The sequence below is a fragment of the Euprymna scolopes genome, chromosome 46, assembly GCF_053919585.1.
Source record: "Euprymna scolopes isolate OS-2025 chromosome 46, ASM5391958v1, whole genome shotgun sequence".
NCBI classification, from domain to species: Eukaryota; Metazoa; Mollusca; class Cephalopoda; order Sepiida; family Sepiolidae; genus Euprymna; species Euprymna scolopes.
In genome coordinates, this window is record NC_136527.1 from 205099827 (window position 1) to 205116595 (window position 16769).

The window sequence follows — 16769 nt, forward strand, 5'->3', positions numbered from 1 at the left end:
ATTAGGTTATCATATTCCAAAAGCTTATTAGTTTAACATATTCCATATATTGGGAATATGTTAAACAAATATGTTTTGGGAATATGTTAAACTAATATGTTTTTTGTATATTTCAGCATGATTTTAGGATATGTTAAATTAATATGTTTTTAGGATATATTAAACCAATATGCTTTTGGAATATGTAAAACTAATATGTTTTTAGGATATGTTAAACTAATATGCTTTTGGAATATGTTAAACTAATGTTTTTAGGATATGTTAAACTAATATGTTTTTCGGATATGTAAAACTAATATGTTTTAAGGATATGTTAAACTAATATTTTTTAAATATGTTAAACTAATATGTTTTTTAAATATGTTAAACTAATATGTTTTTTTAAATATGTTACACTAATATGTTTTCTAGATATGTTGAACTAATATCTGCTGTTAAGCTAATATGTTTTAATATGTTAAACTAATATTTTATGGATAAGTTAAACTAATACATTTTTGGACATGTTAAACTTATATGGTTTTGAATATGTAAAATTAATGTTTTTTTCTGAAAAAATCTCCTTAGATAACAAAGAGTTTAAATTAGTTATTCTGTATTTATTAATTAATACTGAATCAATTTGTGAAAAACAGTTTTTTTTATTTATTTATTCAGTTATCCATGGTGTTACTCTTAGTTGTTTTATTGTAAGAGTGCATGAACTCTGCTTTGGATCTTATTTCAATTATTTTGGGAAAAGTTTTCCTTATTCTTTATGTCATAAAATTATTTTTGATTTGATCGACTTGTAGAAGTGCAAGTCCTCATATGTCTCACTAAGGTTGAGTTTTATGAAATAGAATATTCACGATATACAAGACTATTTCTTTTCCCCACTGTGAGTTCTCATATGTGTCATTAAATTTGATTTTTTAGAACAAGAATAATCACATATTTTACAAGAATATGGTTTTACACCAGTGTGAGTTCTCATATGTCTCACTAAACTTGACTTTTGAGTAAAAGAATAATCACATATTTTACAAGAATATGACCTTTCACCAGTGTGAGTTCTCATATGTCTCGCTAAACTTGACTTTTGAGTAAAAGAATAATCACATATTTTACAAGAATATGGCTTTTCACCAGTGTGAGTTCTCATATGCTTTAATAAACTTGACTTTTGAGAACAAGAATAATCACATATTTTACAAGAATATGGTTTTTCACCACTGTGAATTCTCATATGTTTCACTAAATCTGACATTTTAGAACAAGAATATGCACACATTCTACAAGAATATGGCTTTTCTTTAGTGTGAGTTCTCATATGCAAAACTAACTGTGATTTCTGCGAAAGGGAATATTCACATATATTACAAGTATATGGTTTTTCGCCATTGTGAGTTTTAGTATGCTCTATTAAATCTGATTCCCTAGAGAAAGAATATCCACACACTTCACAAGAATATGTTTTCTCGCCAGTGTGAACTTTCATATGTGACTCTAAATCTGATTTTCCAGAACTAGAATAATCACACACTTTGCATAAAAATGTCTTTTTCTCTGTGCTAGTGTTCATATGTGTCACTAAATTTGATTCATCAGAACAATCATATTCACGTATTTCACGTGAATATGCATCTTCTGCACTGTGAGTTATTATATGTATTACGAAATTTGTTTTATTTGAACAATTATATTCACATATTTCACAAGAATATAAATTTTCTGAACTGTGAGTTCTAGTATATGTTATTAAATCTGATTCATCAGAACAATTATATTCACGTATTTCACGAGAATATAAATTTTCTGCACTGTGAGTTCTAGTATGTGTTATTAAATCTGATTCATCAGAACAATTATATTCACATATTTCACAAGAATATACATTTTCTGCACTGTGAGTTCTAGTATGTGTTATTAAATCTGATTCATCAGAACAATTATATTCACATATTTCACAAGAATATAAATTTTCTGCACTGTGAGTTCTAGTATGTGTTATAAAATCTGATTCATCAGAACAATTATATTCACGTATTTCACGAGAATATAAATTTTCTGCACTGTGAGTTCTAGTATGTGTTACAAAATCTGATTCATCAGAACAATTATATTCACATATTTCACAAGAATATACATTTTCTGCACTGTGAGTTCTCATATGTGTTATTAAATCTGATTCATCAGAACAATTATATTCACATATTTCACAAGAATATACATTTTCTACACTGTGAGTTCTAGTATGTGTTATTAAATCTGATTCATCAGAACAATTATATTCACATATTTCACAAGAATATACATTTTCTGCACTGTGAGTTCTAGTATGTGTTATTAAATCTGATTCATCAGAACAATTATATTCACATATTTCACAAGAATATAAATTTTCTGCACTGTGAGTTCTAGTATGTGTTATAAAATCTGATTCATCAGGACAATTATATTCACATATTTCACAAGAATATACATTTTCTGCACTGTGAGTTCTAGTATGTGTTATAAAATCTGATTCATCAGAACAATTATATTCACATATTTCACAAGAATATACATTTTCTGCACTGTGAGTTCTAGTATGTGTTATAAAATCTGATTCATCAGAACAATTATATTCACATATTTCACAAGAATATACATTTTCTGCACTGTGAGTTCTAGTATGTGTTATTAAATCTGATTCATCAGAACAATTATATTCACATATTTCACAAGAATATACATTTTCTGCACTGTGAGTTCTAGTATGTGTTATTAAATCTGATTCATCAGAACAAGAATATTCACATATTTCACAAGAATATAAATTTTCTGCACTGTGAGTTCTAGTATGTGTTATTAAATCTGATTCATCAGAACAATTATATTCACATATTTCACAAGAATATAAATTTTCTGAACTGTGAGTTCTTGTATGTGTTATTAAATCTGATTCATCAGAACAATTATATTCACATATTTCACAAGAATATACATTTTCTGCACTGTGAGTTCTAGTATGTGTTATTAAATCTGATTCATCAGAACAAGAATATTCACATATTTCACAAGAATATACATTTTCTGCACTGTGAGTTCTAGTATGTGTTATTAAATCTGATTCATCAGGACAATTATATTCACATATTTCACAAGAATATACATTTTCTGCACTGTGAGTTCTAGTATGTGTTATTAAATCTGATTCATCAGGACAATTATATTCACATATTTCACAAGAATATACATTTTCTGCACTGTGAGTTCTAGTATGTGTTATTAAATCTGATTCATCAGGACAATTATATTCACATATTTCACAAGAATATACATTTTCTGCACTGTGAGTTCTAGTATGTGTTATTAAATCTGATTCATCAGAACAAGAATATTCACATATTTCACAAGAATATACATTTTCTGCACTGTGAGTTCTAGTATGTGTTATTAAATCTGATTCATCAGGACAATTATATTCACATATTTCACAAGAATATACATTTTCTGCACTGTGAGTTCTAGTATGTGTTATTAAATCTGATTCATCAGAACAATTATATTCACATATTTCACAAGAATATACATTTTCTGCACTGTGAGTTCTAGTATGTGTTATTAAATCTGATTCATCAGAACAATTATATTCACATATTTCACAAGAATATAAATTTTCTGCACTGTGAGTTCTAGTATGTGTTATTAAATCTGATTCATCAGAACAATTATATTCACATATTTCACAAGAATATGAATTTTCTGCACTGTGAGTTCTAGTATGTGCTATTAAATCTGATTCATGAGAACAATTATATTCACATATTTCACAAGAATATACATTATCTGCACTGTGAGTTCTAGTATGTGTTATTAAATCTGATTCATCCGAACAATTATATTCACATATTTCACAAGAATATAAATTTTCTGCACTGTGAGTTCTAGTATGTGTTATTAAATCTGATTCATCAGAACAATTATATTCACATATTTCACAAGAATATAAATTTTCTGCACTGTGAGTTCTAGTATGTGTTATTAAATCTGATTCATCAGAACAATTATATTCACATATTTCACAAGAATATAAATTTTCTGCACTGTGAGTTCTAGTATGTGTTATTAAATCTGATTCATCAGAACAATTATATTCACGTATTTCACGAGAATATAAATTTTCTGCACTGTGAGTTCTAGTATGTGTTATTAAATCTGATTCATCAGAACAATTATATTCACATATTTCACAAGAATATACATTTTCTGCACTGTGAGTTCTAGTATGTGTTATAAAATCTGATTCATCAGAACAATTATATTCACGTATTTCACGAGAATATAAATTTTCTGCACTGTGAGTTCTAGTATGTGTTACAAAATCTGATTCATCAGAACAATTATATTCACATATTTCACAAGAATATAAATTTTCTGCACTGTGAGTTCTCATATGTGTAATTAAATCTGATTCATCAGAACAATTATATTCACATATTTCACAAGAATATACATTTTCTACACTGTGAGTTCTAGTATGTGTTATTAAATCTGATTCATCAGAACAATTATATTCACATATTTCACAAGAATATACATTTTCTGCACTGTGAGTTCTAGTATGTGTTATTAAATCTGATTCATCAGAACAATTATATTCACATATTTCACAAGAATATAAATTTTCTGCACTGTGAGTTCTAGTATGTGTTATTAAATCTGATTCATCAGAACAATTATATTCACATATTTCACAAGAATATAAATTTTCTGCACTGTGAGTTCTAGTATGTGTTATTAAATCTGATTCATCAGAACAATTATATTCACATATTTCACAAGAATATAAATTTTCTGCACTGTGAGTTCTAGTATGTGTTATTAAATCTGATTCATCAGAACAATTATATTCACATATTTCACAAGAATATAAATTTTCTGCACTGTGAGTTCTAGTATGTGTTATAAAATCTGATTCATCAGGACAATTATATTCACATATTTCACAAGAATATACATTTTCTGCACTGTGAGTTCTAGTATGTGTTATAAAATCTGATTCATCAGAACAATTATATTCACATATTTCACAAGAATATACATTTTCTGCACTGTGAGTTCTAGTATGTGTTATAAAATCTGATTCATCAGAACAATTATATTCACATATTTCACAAGAATATAAATTTTCTGCACTGTGAGTTCTAGTATGTGTTATTAAATCTGATTCATCAGAACAAGAATATTCACATATTTCACAAGAATATACATTTTCTGCACTGTGAGTTCTAGTATGTGTTATTAAATCTGATTCATCAGGACAATTATATTCACATATTTCACAAGAATATACATTTTCTGCACTGTGAGTTCTAGTATGTGTTATTAAATCTGATTCATCAGGACAATTATATTCACATATTTCACAAGAATATACATTTTCTGCACTGTGAGTTCTAGTATGTGTTATTAAATCTGATTCATCAGGACAATTATATTCACATATTTCACAAGAATATACATTTTCTGCACTGTGAGTTCTAGTATGTGTTATTAAATCTGATTCATCAGAACAAGAATATTCACATATTTCACAAGAATATACATTTTCTGCACTGTGAGTTCTAGTATGTGTTATTAAATCTGATTCATCAGGACAATTATATTCACATATTTCACAAGAATATACATTTTCTGCACTGGGAGTTCTAGTATGTGTTATAAAATCTGATTCATCAGAACAATTATATTCACATATTTCACAAGAATATACATTTTCTGCACTGTGAGTTCTAGTATGTGTTATAAAATCTGATTCATCAGAACAATTATATTCACATATTTCACAAGAATATAAATTTTCTGCACTGTGAGTTCTAGTATGTGTTATTAAATCTGATTCATCAGAACAAGAATATTCACATATTTCACAAGAATATACATTTTCTGCACTGTGAGTTCTAGTATGTGTTATTAAATCTGATTCATCAGGACAATTATATTCACATATTTCACAAGAATATACATTTTCTGCACTGTGAGTTCTAGTATGTGTTATTAAATCTGATTCATCAGGACAATTATATTCACATATTTCACAAGAATATACATTTTCTGCACTGTGAGTTCTAGTATGTGTTATTAAATCTGATTCATCAGGACAATTATATTCACATATTTCACAAGAATATACATTTTCTGCACTGTGAGTTCTAGTATGTGTTATTAAATCTGATTCATCAGAACAAGAATATTCACATATTTCACAAGAATATACATTTTCTGCACTGTGAGTTCTAGTATGTGTTATAAAATCTGATTCATCAGGACAATTATATTCACATATTTCACAAGAATATACATTTTCTGCACTGTGAGTTCTAGTATGTGTTATAAAATCTGATTCATCAGAACAATTATATTCACATATTTCACAAGAATATACATTTTCTGCACTGTGAGTTCTAGTATGTGTTATAAAATCTGATTCATCAGAACAATTATATTCACATATTTCACAAGAATATAAATTTTCTGCACTGTGAGTTCTAGTATGTGTTATTAAATCTGATTCATCAGAACAAGAATATTCACATATTTCACAAGAATATACATTTTCTGCACTGTGAGTTCTAGTATGTGTTATTAAATCTGATTCATCAGGACAATTATATTCACATATTTCACAAGAATATACATTTTCTGCACTGTGAGTTCTAGTATGTGTTATTAAATCTGATTCATCAGGACAATTATATTCACATATTTCACAAGAATATACATTTTCTGCACTGTGAGTTCTAGTATGTGTTATTAAATCTGATTCATCAGGACAATTATATTCACATATTTCACAAGAATATACATTTTCTGCACTGTGAGTTCTAGTATGTGTTATTAAATCTGATTCATCAGAACAAGAATATTCACATATTTCACAAGAATATACATTTTCTGCACTGTGAGTTCTAGTATGTGTTATTAAATCTGATTCATCAGGACAATTATATTCACATATTTCACAAGAATATAAATTTTCTGCACTGTGAGTTCTAGTATGTGTTATTAAATCTGATTCATCAGAACAATTATATTCACATATTTCACAAGAATATAAATTTTCTGCACTGTGAGTTCTAGTATGTGTTATTAAATCTGATTCATCAGAACAATTATATTCACATATTTCACAAGAATATACATTATCTGCACTGTGAGTTCTAGTATGTGTTATTAAATCTGATTCATCAGAACAATTATATTCACATATTTCACAAGAATATACATTTTCTGCACTGTGAGTTCTAGTATGTGTTATTAAATCTGATTCATCAGAACAATTATATTCACATATTTCACAAGAATATAAATTTTCTGCACTGTGAGTTCTAGTATGTGTTATTAAATCTGATTCATCAGAACAATTATATTCACATATTTCACAAGAATATACATTATCTGCACTGTGAGTTCTAGTATGTGTTATTAAATCTGATTCATCAGAACAATTATATTCACATATTTCACAAGAATATACATTTTCTGCACTGTGAGTTCTAGTATGTGTTATTAAATCTGATTCATCAGAACAATTATATTCACATATTTCACAAGAATATAAATTTTCTGCACTGTGAGTTCTAGTATGTGTTATTAAATCTGATTCATCAGAACAATTATATTCACATATTTCACAAGAATATGAATTTTCTGCACTGTGAGTTCTAGTATGTGCTATTAAATCTGATTCATGAGAACAATTATATTCACATATTTCACAAGAATATACATTATCTGCACTGTGAGTTCTAGTATGTGTTATTAAATCTGATTCATCAGAACAATTATATTCACATATTTCACAAGAATATACATTATCTGCACTGTGAGTTCTAGTATGTGTTATTAAATCTGATTCATCAGAACAATTATATTCACATATTTCACAAGAATATACATTTTCTGCACTGTGAGTTCTAGTATGTGTTATTAAATCTGATTCATCAGAACAATTATATTCACATATTTCACAAGAATATAAATTTTCTGCACTGTGAGTTCTAGTATGTGTTATTAAATCTGATTCATCAGAACAATTATATTCACATATTTCACAAGAATATGAATTTTCTGCACTGTGAGTTCTAGTATGTGCTATTAAATCTGATTCATGAGAACAATTATATTCACATATTTCACAAGAATATACATTATCTGCACTGTGAGTTCTAGTATGTGTTATTAAATCTGATTCATCAGAACAATTATATTCACATATTTCACAAGAATATACATTATCTGCACTGTGAGTTCTAGTATGTGTTATTAAATCTGATTCATCAGAACAATTATATTCACATATTTCACAAGAATATAAATTTTCTGCACTGTGAGTTCTAGTATGTGTTATTAAATCTGATTCATCAGAACAATTATATTCACATATTTCACAAGAATATACATTATCTGCACTGTGAGTTCTAGTATGTGTTATTAAATCTGATTCATCAGAACAAGAATATTCACATATTTCACAAGAATATAAATTTTCTGCACTGTGAGTTCTAGTATGTGTTATTAAATCTGATTCATCAGAACAATTATATTCACATATTTCACAAGAATATAAATTTTCTGCACTGTAAGTTCTAGTATGTGTTATTAAATCTGATTCATCCGAACAATTATATTCACATATTTCACAAGAATATAAATTTTCTGCACTGTGAGTTCTAGTATGTGTTATTAAATCTGATTCATCAGAACAATTATATTCACATATTTCACAAGAATATAAATTTTCTGCACTGTGAGTTCTAGTATGTGTTATTAAATCTGATTCATCAGAACAATTATATTCACATATTTCACAAGAATATACATTATCTGCACTGTGAGTTCTAGTATGTGTTATTAAATCTGATTCATCAGAACAATTATATTCACATATTTCACAAGAATATAAATTTTCTGCACTGTGAGTTCTAGTATGTGTTATTAAATCTGATTCATCCGAACAATTATATTCACATATTTCACAAGAATATAAATTTTCTGCACTGTGAGTTCTAGTATGTGTTATTAAATCTGATTCATCAAAACAATTATATTCACATATTTCACAAGAATATACATTTTCTGCACTGTGAGTTCTAGTATGTGTTATTAAATCTGATTCATGAGAACAATTATATTCACATATTTCACAAGAATATAAATTTTCTGCACTGTGAGTTCTAGTATGTGTTATTAAATCTGATTCATCAGAACAATTATATTCACATATTTCACAAGAATATAAATTTTCTGCACTGTGAGTTCTAGTATGTGTTATTAAATCTGATTCATCAGAACAAGAATATTCACATATTTCACAAGAATATAAATTTTCTGCACTGTGAGTTCTAGTATGTGTTATTAAATCTGATTCATCAGAACAATTATATTCACATATTTCACAAGAATATAAATTTTCTGCACTGTGAGTTCTAGTATGTGTTATTAAATCTGATTCATCAGAACAAGAATATTCACATATTTCACAAGAATATACATTTTCTGCACTGTGAGTTCTAGTATGTGTTATTAAATCTGATTCATCAGAACAATTATATTCACATATTTCACAAGAATATGAATTTTCTGCACTGTGAGTTCTAGTATGTGCTATTAAATCTGATTCATCAGAACAATTATATTCACATATTTCACAAGAATATAAATTTTCTGCACTGTGAGTTCTAGTATGTGTTATTAAATCTGATTCATCAGAACAATTATATTCACATATTTCACAAGAATATACATTTTCTGTACTGTGAGTTCTAGTATGTGTTATTAAATCTGATTCATCAGAACAATTATATTCACATATTTCACAAGAATATACATTTTCTGTACTGTGAGTTCTAGTATGTGTTATTAAATCTGATTCATCAGAACAATTATATTCACATATTTCACAAGAATATACATTTTCTGTACTGTGAGTTCTAGTATGTGTTATTAAATCTGATTCATCAGAACAATTATATTCACATATTTCACAAGAATATACATTTTCTGTACTGTGAGTTCTAGTATGTGTTATTAAATCTGATTCATCAGAACAATTATATTCACATATTTCACAAGAATATAAATTTTCTGCACTGTGAGTTCTAGTATGTGTTATTAAATCTGATTCATCAGAACAATTATATTCACATATTTTACAAGAATATAAATTTTCTGCACTGTGAGTTCTAGTATGTGTTAGTAAATCTGATTCATCAGAACAATTATATTCACATATTTCACAAGAATATGAATTTTCTGCACTGTGAGTTCTAGTATGTGTTATTAAATCTGATTCATCAGAACAAGTATATTCACATATTTCACAAGAATATACATTTTCTGCACTGTGAGTTCTAGTATGTGTTATTAAATCTGATTCATCAGAACAATTATATTCACATATTTCACAAGAATATGAATTTTCTGCACTGTGAGTTCTAGTATGTGTTATTAAATCTGACTCATCAGAACAATTATATTTACATATTTCACAAGAATATACATTTTCTGCACTGTGAGTTCTAGTATGTGTTATTAAATCTGATTCATCAGAACAATTATATTCACATATTTCACAAGAATATAAATTTTCTGCACTGTGAGTTCAAGTATGTGTTATTAAATCTGATTCATCAGAACAATTATATTCACATATTTCACAAGAATATAAATTTTCTGCACTGTGAGTTCTAGTATGTGTTATTAAATCTGATTCATCAGAACAATTATATTCACATATTTCACAAGAATATAAATTTTCTACACTGTGAGTTCTAGTATGTGTTATTAAATCTGATTCATCCGAACAATTATATTCACATATTTCACAAGAATATAAATTTTCTACACTGTGAGTTCTAGTATGTGTTATTAAATCTGATTCATCAGAACAAGAATATTCACATATTTCACAAGAATATAAATTTTCTGCACTGTGAGTTCTAGTATGTGTTATTAAATCTGATTCATCAGAACAATTATATTCACATATTTCACAAGAATATAAATTTTCTGCACTGTGAGTTCTAGTATGTGTTATTAAATTTGATTCATCAGAACAAGAATATTTACATATTTCACAAGAATATACATTTTCTGCACTGTGAGTTCTAGTATGTGCTATTAAATCTGATTCATCAGAACAATTATATTCACATATTTCACAAGAATATACATTTTCTGCACTGTGAGTTCTAGTATGTGTTATTAAATCTGATTCATCAGAACAAGAATATTCACATATTTCACAAGAATATGAATTTTCTGCACTGTGAGTTCTAGTATGTGCTATTAAATCTGATTCATCAGAACAATTATATTCACATATTTCACAAGAATATGAATTTTCTGCACTGTGAGTTCTAGTATGTGTTATTAAATCTGATTCATCAGAACAATTATATTCACATATTTCACAAGAATATACATTTTCTGCACTGTGAGTTCTAGTATGTGTTATTAAATCTGATTCATCAGAACAATTATATTCACATATTTCACAAGAATACATCTTAGCACCACTAAATGTTTATAAAAATAATGATCTGTTCAAATACATCTTTTCACCAGTAAATTTTTAGAAAAATAATGATCAGTTCAAATACATCTTTTAATCAGTAAACGTTTAGAAAATAATGATCAGTTCAAATGCATCTTTTCACCAGTAAATGCTTATAAAAATAATGTATAGTTCAAATACATCTTTTCATCAGTAAACGTTGACCAGTTAATATTTATAAAAATAATGATCAGTTCAACTTTAGCAAAATTGTTCAACCATGAATATCTGCAAATAAAAAATGAAATTCAATTTTTTTAGTATTTGCATTCAGTTTGTTTTATCTTAAATTGTAAAATATTTCATTAACATCCAGACTCTTAATTGATTCATTCTTTTACGTTTTAATTATTTGAATAAAAATTGTCTCCGTTTACATGGTATTCGTTATGACACGTTAATACGTTTTACTTTGAATGAGAATTTCAAACTGAGATTTGATCATTCCTTTGACTGTCGCTATCATTTACACGAAACAAACTTTTGTGAACGTTTTCCACCCAAATAACGAAAGCCTGGTTTAATTCATAATTTGATTCATAGAGCTCTCAGGAGTTATCCACCTAGCAGACTTTACTCTGAAAAAAGATAGGATCAGGAAAATATTCCGGAAAATGGTTATCCAGAAGATCTTACAAAAAGGCAGATTTCAAATGATCAAAATTATTATGGTTTAAAATGTATTCTTTATTTCAAATTAATTTTTGGGAAAAGTGTATAATTGAAAAACACATTGTTAGTATGATTATAACTTGTTTCCGTTTTGCTTCCTTAAGATTTGGTATATACTATGAGACCTACCTGTCTTTTGCGCAAAGTCAGTGTGCTTTATCTCAACTGCGGTAACGTTGTTTATCAATTTAAATTCCAATGTGATGCTGATATTGTGAGACGTGCTTTCATGCATTTAGAGATCCGCATACAGCAGGACAATCCATTTAAATTAAAAAAAGAAAGGATAAGATTTGCGTATCCCTTCCTTTTTAACTGGAGACGCTGCTATCAGCCAGCATTGGGTTGAAAGTCAATGCTGTGTCAGTAATTATATCAAAGTAAAGTGTCAGTTATATAATAAAATAAAGTGTCAGTAATTATATTAAAATAAAGTGTCAGTAATATAATAAAATAAAGTGGTTTAAGGTCATACATCGAGCTGGGTTTAGAAAGCATTAACAAATTTGAATACAAAAACTTCCTTATAATTAAGGAGTGCATTATAAAGTAAAATCTCTTGGGAGAAATTAATCCATCGTTTCCTACTCACAGTGTGCCATTAAAATCCTATCAACATAAATGTATAATTAACATATTTTAAACTGCCGTAATAATTAAAATTCCTTTAAATGCTTTTTAAGGAGTAATACTCGTACAAATGATTTCTTTTGATAAGATGATAGTTAAAATGCCTACAGCGAATTTTCCGTTTGATCTATACATTATGTACCTACACCATTTACAAACATATCATGGAGTATTTTTTTTACATACACACATTTAATCATTTGCATATAAAATTATATAAATGAATTAAATCATTTAATCATTTGCATATTAAATTATACAATTATATAAATGGATTAAATCATTTAATCATTTGCATATGAAATTATACAATTATATAAATGGATTAAAACATTTAATCATTTGCATATAGAATTATATAATTATATAAATGGATAAAAACATTTACTCATTTACATATAAAATTACACAATTATATAAATGAATTAAAACTTTTAATCATTTATATAATTGTGTAATTTTATATGTAAATGATTAAATTATAAAATTATAATGAATTTAAAAATTTAATCATTTACATATAAAATTATACAATTATATAAATGAATTAAAAAATGTAATCATTTGCATATAAAATTATACAATTATATGAATTGATTAAAACATTTAATCATTTGCATATAAAATTATACAATTATATGAATGGATTCAAATATTTTATCAATTGCATATTATACAAATGGATTTAAATATTTAATCATTTGCATATAAAATTATACAATTATATAAATGAATTAAAACATTTAACCATTTGCATATAAAATTATACAATTATATAAATGAATTACATTTTTTAATCCTTTGCATATAAAATTATACAATTATATAAATGAATTAAAATTTTACTCATTTGAATATAAAATTATACAATTATATAAATGGATTTAAACATTATATAAAACATTTATACTCAGTTTGAAAGTCATTAACAAATTTGAATACACAATCTTCCTTATAATTAAGGAGTGGATTACAGTGCACAATCCCTTGGGAGAATTTAATCCATCGTCACGGTGCCATTTAACACGTTTTAATACAAGTGTATCATTAAGTTATTAATCTTAATCTACCCTAGTACTTAAAGTTCCCGTAAATGTTTTTGTTGGAGGGGGAAATATTGTTTAAAATTATAAAATTGATTTCTCCTAATCCATACATTCTGTACCTAAACCATTTACATGGAATATTTTTATATACACACATTTAATCATGTGTATATGAAATTATACAATGGATTAAAAAATTATCTAAAAAATTAATAATCACATCTGTTGGTAAGAACAGATTATTTTATACAATTATATGAACGTTTAAAAATTTAATATATAGAAGTCATAATCACATCCGTAAGTAAAAACATAACATTTATTATATAAATATTAAGAAAATTAATCTAAAAAATTATACTCAGGCCCGTTATTAAGAACATAGCTTTTTATACAATTACATCAAGGTTTATAACATTTAGTTTAAAAAATCATATTCAGATCCGTTATTAAGAATATTGTCTTCATACAAGTATATGAAGGTTTAAAAAATTAGCTAAACAATTCAGCTCCGTTAGTAATAATATAGCACTTCATATAATTGTTAAAGCTCATTAATCATAAAAATACATAATCCGATCCGTTAATAAAAATAAAGGTTCTTATACAATTATAAAAAAGATTTAAGACAATTAATCTTTAACATTCATACTAAGATTCGTTAACAAGAATATTTATACAAATTTATGAAGGGATAATTTACCTCACATTGCTGGTTTTACACGATCCGTAAACTCCCACAAATACCTAACATTACCTTTTTACAAGTACAGAAAAAGAACATATCTATCTTTATATATATATATATAACCCCCCAATGTCCCCCCTCTGGGGAATAAAATCTTCCCCACACGAGGAACCGATCCTGGCTCTGGCCATACCCACATGGGGAGACAAATAAATAGAAACATTAAAAAATCGCCTATACATATATTAAATACACCCCTCTTTCTAAACAAACATAATATAAGGAATACCCGAAAAGACTAAAACGAAAAATCACAATACTAAAATCCAAGAATCCAAAAAGTAAATATCAAAATAGAATGAAAGCACCCCTAGCCTTATTTCAGAAGAGCTGGTCCCCCTCCTCACACATACACATTAGTAACGACCTCGGATCACAGTCGCCTTCCTAAGGAAGCAAATAACCTCATAACACTATAAAACAATATACAAATTCCCAAACTATTAAAAGCAAACACACACGCGCACACACACACACACACACACACACACACACACACACACTACCCCACCCCACCCCAAAGGAAAAGAAAAAAAACATTAGTAGAAAGAGAGAGCGACTACAATCAGGTCAGCGGCCTCCCCCGACAAGCCCAATAAAAGAGTAATAAAAATTGAGCATGCCAATGAATAATAAACACTTACAAGCCTCCACCCATTGAAAAAAACCTTCAAATTAACTACGAAAATTGCCATTTTTACATCTCCAACACATTTGAAAATAATTTCTGACGAGGACGCTTCACAGAACGTCTGAAACGCGCGTAAAAACGATTTCAATGACTTAAAAACATTATTACAATGATCCAAACATAATTCTCAATGAAAAACCTAGACACGGAATAATAAAATAATGTTTAAAAGTACATACTGTTGGTGATATATATATATATATATATATATATATATATATATATATATATATATATATATATATATATATATATATAATTAACTAGCGGGACCTGTGGAAATTCCACAGCAACATTTTTCCTATGTAATATATTGTTGCTGGACATGCTGTGAGCGTTCCATTCAGCATGAATGAAGTCACAATCATATTCTAGTTTTTTTTTATTAAAACTGTACTGCCCCCTTACTAAAATAATAACTTTGATATATTTCATGGACTGACTATTTCATTACAAACACACCGGTCAATTAACTCACATTTTATCATTTTTCATAATTATTGAATATGTTACTATGTTCGACAATAATTTTGCATAATTTCAACCCACATTATCCCCTCTCCCTTTACTAAAATAGTAAATTTGATATATTGTATCGGCTGATTATTTTATAAAAAGCACAACTATTAATTAACTCACATTTCATCATTTTTATTTCTAATAATTCTTGGATATAGTAGGAATTTTGACAAGAAGTTTTCGTCATTTAAACTCACCATATCCCACACCTGACTAAAATAATAACTTTGATATATTTTATAGGCTGATTATTTCATTACAAACACATACATCTACTAACTCACATTTCATCATTTTTCGTAATTCTTGGATATGTTACTAATTTCGAGAATATTTTTTATAATTTAAACCAACGATGTCGCTTAACCTTACTAAAAGAATAACTTTGATACATTTGCTGGGCTGATTATTTCATTACACACACACACTAATCAATTAACCTCCATTTCATCATTTTTCATAATTCTTGGGTATGTTACTAATTTCGACAATCATTTTTCATAACTTATACCCACATTATCGCCCTCTCTTAATAAAATAAAACCTTGGAAATATTGTCTGGGCTTATTATTTTATTACAAACACACTAATGCATGAAATCACATTTAATCATTTTTCATAATTCTTGATTATGTTACTCATTTCGACAATCATTTTTCATTATTTTAACCCACATTTTCGCCCTTCCCTCTTTACTAAATAATAACTTTGATATATTGTCTAGGCTGATTATTTCCTTACAAACACTAATAAAGTAACTAATATTTCATCATTTTTTCGTAATTCTTGGATATGTTACTAACTTCGACAATATTTTTTCATAATTTAAGCCCTACTTATCTCCTTCCCCTTTACTTATATAATAACTTTGATATATTG